The sequence below is a fragment of the Arachis hypogaea genome, chromosome 17 (assembly GCF_003086295.3).
Source record: "Arachis hypogaea cultivar Tifrunner chromosome 17, arahy.Tifrunner.gnm2.J5K5, whole genome shotgun sequence".
NCBI lineage: Eukaryota > Viridiplantae > Streptophyta > Magnoliopsida > Fabales > Fabaceae > Arachis > Arachis hypogaea.
In genome coordinates this window covers 70,928,071-70,935,985 of record NC_092052.1, presented here as the reverse complement: position 1 = coordinate 70,935,985, position 7,915 = coordinate 70,928,071, and the positions used below count along the sequence as shown (strand labels likewise).

Sequence of the window (7,915 nt, the reverse complement as noted above, 5' to 3'; positions counted from 1 at the left end):
GTCTTCCTAGGATGATGGATTCATCCTCTTCCTTTCCAGTATCCAGGACTATGAAATCAGCAGGGATGTAAAGGCCTTCAACCTTTACTAACATGTTCTCTACTTGTCCATAAGCCTATTTTCTTGAACTGTCTGCCATCTCTAATGAGATTTTAGCAGCTTGCACCCCATAGATTCCCAGTTTCTCTATTACAGAGAGGGGCATGAGGTTTATTCCTGAACCAAGGTCACACAGAGCCTTAAAGATCATGGTGCCTATGGTACAGGGTATTATGAACTTTCCAGGATCCTGTCTCTTCTGAGGCAATGTCAGTTGATCCAGATCACTTAGTTCATTGATGAACAAGGGAGGTTTAACTTCCCAAGTATCAATACCAAATAGTTTGGCATTCAGCTTCATGATTGCACCAAGAAACTTGGCAATTTGCTCTTCAGTAACATCCTCATTCTCTTCAGAAGAGGAATACTCATCAGAGCTCATGAAGGGCATAAGGAGGTTCAATGGAATCTCTAAGGTCTCTAGATGAGCCTCAGAGTCCTTTGGTTCCTCAGAGGAAAGCTCCTTATTGATCACTGGACGTCCCAGGAGGTCTTCCTCCTTGGGATTCACGTCCTCCACTCCCCTTGTAGGTTCGGCCATGGTGCTTATGTCAATGGCCTTGCACTCTCCTTTTGGGTTCTCTTCTGTATTGCTTGGGAGAGTACTGGGAGGGATTTCAGTGATCCTTTTACTCAGCTGGCCCACTTGTGCTTCCAGATTTCTAATGGAAGATCTTGTTTCATTCATGAAACTTACAGTGGCCTTAGACAGATCAGAGACTAAGTTTGCCAAATTAGAAGTGTTTTGTTCAGAGTTCTCTGTCTGTTACTGAGTGGATGATGGAAAAGGTTTATTATTGCTAAACCTGTTTCTTCCACCATTATTAAAGCCTTGTTGAGGCTTTTGATCCTTCCATGAGAAATTTGGATGATTTCTCCATGATGAGTTATAGGTATTTCCATAAGGTTCACCTAAGTAATTAACCTCTGCTATTGCAGGGTTCTCAGGATCATAAGCTTCTTCTTCAGAAGATGCCTCTTGAGTACTGTTGGATGCAGCTTGCATTCCATTCAGACTCTGAGAAATCATATTGACTTGCTGAGTCAATATTTTGTTCTAAGCCAACATGGCATTCAGAGTATCAATCTCAAGAACTCCCTTCTTCATAGGCGTCCCATTATTCACAGGATTCCTTTCAGAAGTGTACATGAACTGGTTATTTGCAACCATGTCAATGAGTTCTTGAGCTTCTGCAGGCGTTTTCTTTAGGTGAATGGATCCACCTGCAGAAGTATCCAATGACATCTTTGATAACTCAGATAAACCATCATAGAATATATCCAGGATGGTCCATTCTGAAAGCATGTCAGAAGGACACTTCTTGGTCAGTCCTTTGTATCTCTCCCAAGCTTCATAGAGGGATTCACCTTCTTTCTGTCTGAAGGTTTGAACATCCACTCTAAGCTTGCTCAACTTTTGAGGAGGAAAGAACTTGGCTAAGAAAGCCTTGACCAGCTTATCCCAAGAGTTCAGGCTATCCTTGGGTTGAGAATCCAACCACACTCTAGCTCTGTCTCTTACAGCAAAAGGGAAAAGCATGAGCCTGTAGACTTCAGGATCTACTCCATTAGTCTTAACAGTATCACAGATCTGCAAGAATTCAGTTAAGAACTGAAAAGGATCTTCAGATGGAAGTCCATGAAACTTGCAGTTCTGCTGCATCAGAGAAACTAATTGAGGTTTCAGCTCAAAGTTGTTTGCTCCAATGGCAGGAATGGAGATGCTTCTTCCATGTAAATTGGAATTAGGTGCAGTAAAGTCACCAAGCATCTTCCTTACATTATTATTATTTTCAGCTGCCATCTCTTCTTCCTGTTCGAAAATTTCTGAAAGGTTATCTCTGGATTGTTGTAATTTAGCTTCTCTTAATTTCCTTTTCAGAGTCCTTTCAGGTTCTGGATCTGCTTCCACAAGAATGTTCTTATCCTTGCTCCTGCTCATATGACAAAGAAGAGGGCACAGAAAAATAATAATAATAATATAGATCCTTTATACCACAGTATAGGGATCTCTGTGTGAGTAGAAGAAGAGGGGGAGACAAAGAATGTAATATAATGGAAGAAACACACTGTGAGGAGGGTTGAGATGTGAGATGAGATGTTAGTGGATGAATAAATAAATAGAATGAGATGAGAGAGGGAGAATTTTCGAAAAATATTTTTGAAAAAGAGTTAGTGATTTTCGAAAATGGTTTTTTTGAAAAATGTTAGTATTTTTCGAAAATTTTTAAAATCAAAAATAAAAATAAGAATAATTAGTTAATTAAAAAGAAATTTTTGAAAAAGAGGGAAGATATTTTCGAAAATTAGAGAGAGAGAGTTAGTTAGGTAGTTTTGAAAAAGTTAAGAAACAAACAAAAAGTTAGTTAGTTAGTTGAAACAAATTTTGAAAGGATAAGAAGTTAGGAGGTTAGAAAAGATATTTTGAACCCAACTTTTTGAAAAAGGTAAGATAAGAAGATATTTTAGAAATTAGTTTTGAAAAAGATTTGATTTTTAAAATCTCAATTAATGACTTGATTCATAAGAAATCACAAGATATGATTCTAGAACTTAAAGTTTGAATCTTTCTTAACAAGCAAGTAACAAACTTCAAATTTTTGAATCAAAACATTAATTGATTATGTTATTTTCGAAAATTTGATATAAAAATAAGAAAAAGATTTTTGAAAAATATTTTTGGAATTTTCGAAAATACTAAGAATTTTGAAAAAGATTTTGAAAAAGATAAGATTCTCAAATTGAAAATTTGATTTGACTCATGAGAAACAATTTGATTTTAAAAATTTTTGAGAAAGTCAATCCAAATTTTCGAATTTGATGAGAGAAAATGGGAAAGATATTTTTTTTTATTTTTTGAAATTTTTATGATGAGAGAGAAAAACACTAAAGAGATACAATGCATGAAATTTTTAGATCAAAACATGTGATGCATGCAAGAATGCTATGAATATCAAGATGAACACCAAGAATACTATGAATGTCAAGATGAACATCCTAGACACAATTTTGAAAAATTTTTAATGCAAAGAAAACATGCAAGACACCAAACTTAGAATTCTTTAATGCTTAGACACTAAGAATTCAAGAATGCATATGATAAACATGAAAAGACACAAAACAAAAAATCATCAAGATCAAACAAGAAGACTTACCAAGAACAACTTGAAGATCATGAAGAACACCATGAATGCATGAGAATTTTCGAAAAAATGCAAGATGCATATACAATTGACACCAAACTTATAACATGACTCAAGACTCAAACAAGAAATACAAAAGAATGTTTTTGATTTTTATGATTTTCTAATTTTTTTGGATTTTTTTTTTTCGAAAATTATATGAAAAAGAAAAAATAAGGATTCCAAAATTTTTTAACATGAATTCCAGGAATCTTGCATTCTTAGTCTAAAGCTTCAGTCCAGGAATTAGACATGGCTCACTAGCCAGCCAAGCTTTCAATGAAAGCTCCAGTCCAAAACACTAGACATGGCCAATGGCCAGCCAAGCTTCAGCATGTAATTCAGACATGACACGCCTGACATACTCATTCCCAAAGGAATTAGACATGGCTTTACAGCCAGCCCGGCTTCAACATGCTTCATGAAACACTAGAATTCATTCTTAAAAATTTTGAATAAAATTTTTGAAAACATTTTTATATTATTTTCGAAAACAGATGAGAAAATTTTAGAAATATTTTTGAAAAAAAATTTTTTTTTGAAAATAAAATAAAAAGAAAATTACCTAATCTGAGCAACAAGATAAACCGTCAGTTGTCCAAACTCAAACAATCCCCGGCAACGGCGCCAAAAACTTGGTACGCGGAATCGTGATTACACTTTAATTATGTAAAATTCATTGCTCTTTCTTTCCCTGGTAATGGCGCCAAAAACATGATGCCAAGACCATGGTTCACAACTCCGTGTAACTAACCAGCAAGTGCACTGGGTCCAAGTAATACCTTACGTGAGTAAGGGTCGAATCCCACGGAGATTGTTGGTATGAAGCAAGCTATGGTCACCTTGCAAATCTCAGTTAGGCAGATATAAATTGATAATGGTGTTTTCGAATAATAATTAATAGAATAGGGATAGAAATACTTATGTAATTCATTGGTGAGAATTTCAGATAAGCGAATGGAGATGCTTTCGTTCCTCTGAACCTCTGCTTTCCTGCTATCTTCATCCAATCAGTCTTACTCCTTTCCATGGCTGGCTTTATGTGATACATCACCATTGTCAACGGCTACTTTCGGTCATCTCTCGGGAAAATGATCCAATGCCCTGTCACGGCACGGCTAATCGTCTGGAGGCATCACCTTTGTCAATGGCTTCATCTTATCCTCTCAGTGAAAATGATCAACGCACCCTATCACGGCACGGCTATTCATCTGTCGGTTCTCGATCATGCTGGAATAGGATTTACTATCCTTTTGCGTCTATCACTAACGCCCTACAATCGCGAGTTTGGAGCTCGTCACAGTCATTCATTCATTGAATCCTACTCAGAATACCACAGACAAGGTTTAGACCTTCCGGATTCTCTTGAATGCCGCCATCATTCTAGCTTACGCCACGAAGATTCTGGTTAGGAGATCTAAGAGATACTCATTCAGTCGAAGGTAGAACGGAAGTGGTTGTCAGGCACGCGTTCATAGGGAATGATGATGATTGTCACGTTCATCACATTCAGATTGAAGTACGAATGAATATCTTAGAAGCGAAACAAGATGAATTGAATAGAAAACAGTAGTACTTTGCATTAATCTTTGAGGAACAGCAGAGCTCCACACCTTAATCTATGGAGTGTAGAAACTCTACCGTTAAAAATACATAAGTGAAAGTCCAGGCATGGCCGAGAGGCCAGCCCTCAAACGTGATCTAAGATAGCATACAACTGATCAAAGATACCGAATACAATAGTAAAAGGTCCTATTTATAATAATCTAGCTACTAGGGTTTACAGAAGTAAGTAGTTAATGCATAAATCCACTTCCGGGGCCCACTAGGTGTGTGCTTGGGCTGAGCTTGAGTGTTGCACGTGTAGAGGTCCTTTCTGGAGTTGAACGCCAGCTTTTGTGCCAGTTTGGGCGTTCAACTCTAGTTTTGGCTCCTTTTCTGGCGCTGGACGCCAGATTTGGGCAGAAAGCTGGCGTTGAACGCTAGTTTACATCGTCTATTCTTGGCCAAAGTATGGACTATTATATATTGCTGGAAAGCCCTGGATGTCTACTTTCTAACGAAATTGGAAGCGCGCCATTTCGAGTTCTGTAGCTCTAGAAAATCCATTTTGAGTGCAGGGAGGTCAGAATCCAACAACATCAGCAGTCCTTCTTCAACCTCTGAATCTGATTTTTGCTCAAGTCCCTCAATTTCAGCCAGAAAATACCTGAAATCACAGAAAAACACACAAACTCATAGTAAAGTCCAGAAATGTGAATTTAACATAAAAACTAATGAAAACATCCCTAAAAGTAACTAGATTCCACTAAAAATATACTAAAAACAATGCCAAAAAGCGTATAAATTATCCGTTCATCACCTACTCTCTATAGAGACTCCCGAGAATTTGTACATAACTGTGACAGTTGCCAGAGAGCTGGTAATCTGCCTCATGGTTATGCCATGCCTTAACAAGGGATCTTAGAGATTGAGTTGTTTGATGTATAGGGTATTGACTTCATGGGGCCTTTCCCACCATCATATTCAAACACCTATATTCTGGTTGCAGTAGACTATGTATCTAAATGGGTAGAGGCAATTGCAACACCCACTAATGATACTAAGACAGTGATGCAGTTCCTTCAGAAGCACATCTTCAGCAGGTTCGGTGTCCTTAGGGTACTGATCAGTGATGGAGGCACTCATTTCTGCAATAAACAGCTTGACTCTGCTCTGATCCGATATAGAATTAACCTCAAAGTGGCAACTCCATCATCCACAGACAAATGGGCAGGCTGAAGTCTCAAATAAAGAACTAAAATGAATCCTGGAACGGACTGTAAGTACCCGTAGAAGGGATTGGACAAGAAGTCTGGATGATGCTCTGTGGTCATATAGAATCGCATTCAAGACTTCTATAGGGACCTCTCCATACCAGCTTGTGTATGGAAAAGCCTGTCATCTGCCAGTGGAACTGGAGCAAAAGGCCTCCTGGGCAACCAGGTTCTTAAACCTTGATGCTAAGGTAGCTGGAGAGAAAAGATTACTCCAGTTGAATGAGCTGGAAGAGTTCAGACTCAATGCTTTCGAAAATTCTAAAATTTACAAGGAGAAATCAAAAAGATGGCATGACAGAAAGCTGTCATCTAAAGTCTTTGAGTCAGGACAGAAGGTTCTGCTGTTTAACTCTAGGCTCATATTGTTCCCTAGGAAACTGAAATCCCGGTGGAAGGGACCATATGTGATTACAAGTGTATCACCATATGGTTATGTAGAGCTTCAGGATATTGACACTGACAAAAAATTCATTGTTAATGGACAGAGAGTCAAACATTATCTTGAAGGCAATGTTGAGCAAGAGTGTTCAAAACTGAGACTAAATTAAAAGCTTAGTAAAAGTCCAGCTAAATACAGTAAAGAAGTGCTTATTTGGAGGCAACCCAATCTTATTTATCTATGTTAATTACTTTTTCATTTCATTTTCCATTGTTAGTTTATGTTTTCTTTAGGTTGATGATCATGTGGAATCACAAAAACAGCTGCAGAATTAAAGCGGAATAAAAAAACAGCAGCAAAAATAGCACACCCTGGAGGACAGGCTTACTGGCGTTTAAACGCCAGTAAGGATAGTAGAATGGGTGTTTAATGCCCATGCAAGCAGCATTCTGTGCGTTTAACGCCAGAAATGACAGCATTCTAGGCGTTCAGAAAAATGCCCAGTAAAGAAGGATTCCTGGTGTTTAACGCCAGCCAGGGTATCTGGCTGGGCGTTAAACGCCCAAAGAGGCAGTCAAGTGGGCGTTAAACGCCAGAATGGATAGCATTTTGGGCATTTAACGCTAGGATGACACAAGGGAGGTAATTTTGTTTCCAATTCGATTTTTTTTTTCAATTTTTCATGTTTTAATTGATAATTTTTTGCATCAAACATATTTTAAACGTTCATCTTTCAATTTCTATTTTCAAATATTAATAATCTTTCCAATTCTTTTTAATTCTTTTTTTTTTCAATTCTTTTCAATTCCTTCCAAAATGTTTTCAAAACTTACATATCTTTTCAAATTCTTTTCAACTCTTTTTAATTTTTCTTGCATACAGTAATAAGTTTTCAAAATTAATTGCATCATTCTTCTTCTACTCCCTTCTATCTTATTCTGCTCGAGGACGAGCAAACCTTTTAAGTTTGGTTTGGAAAAGTCTCTACTTTTTGTTTTTCATTAACCATTGATGGCACCTAAGGCCGGAGAAACCTCTAGGAAGAGAAAAGGGAAGGCAGTTTCTTCCAACTCGGAGTCGTGGGAGATGGAGAAAGTCATCGCAAAATCCCATCACTAGAAAGAGGATGGAGCAAACAAGAGAGCCCACTCATGGACCTCAACAAGAGCACTCCATTATCTTCCATGAAATCAGAGAGGACCAAAGAGCCATGAGAGAGGAGCAACAAAGGCAAGGAAGAGATATTGAGGAGCTCAAGCACTCTATAGGATCCCAAGAGGAAGAACTAGCCGCCCTTACTACAGTGGACCTGTTCTTTAATTTCTTTGTTTATTTTCTTTTCTGTTTTTGGGTTTTATGCTTTATATTTTGACTATGTTTGTGTCTTCATTACATGATCATTAGTGTTTAGTGTCTATGTCTTAAAGCTATGAATG

The 7,915-nt window shown here is 37.6% G+C and overlaps 1 non-coding gene across 1 annotated transcript; it reads left to right on the top strand.

The window, feature by feature from the left end:
• Positions 1–1,399: 1,399 nt before the first annotated feature.
• LOC112768636 (small nucleolar RNA R71) lies at positions 1,400–1,507 on the top strand. The gene has a single exon (XR_003186041.1). It is a non-coding gene; the product is annotated as a small nucleolar RNA R71 (small nucleolar RNA).
• The last annotated feature ends 6,408 nt before the right edge of the window (positions 1,508–7,915 follow it).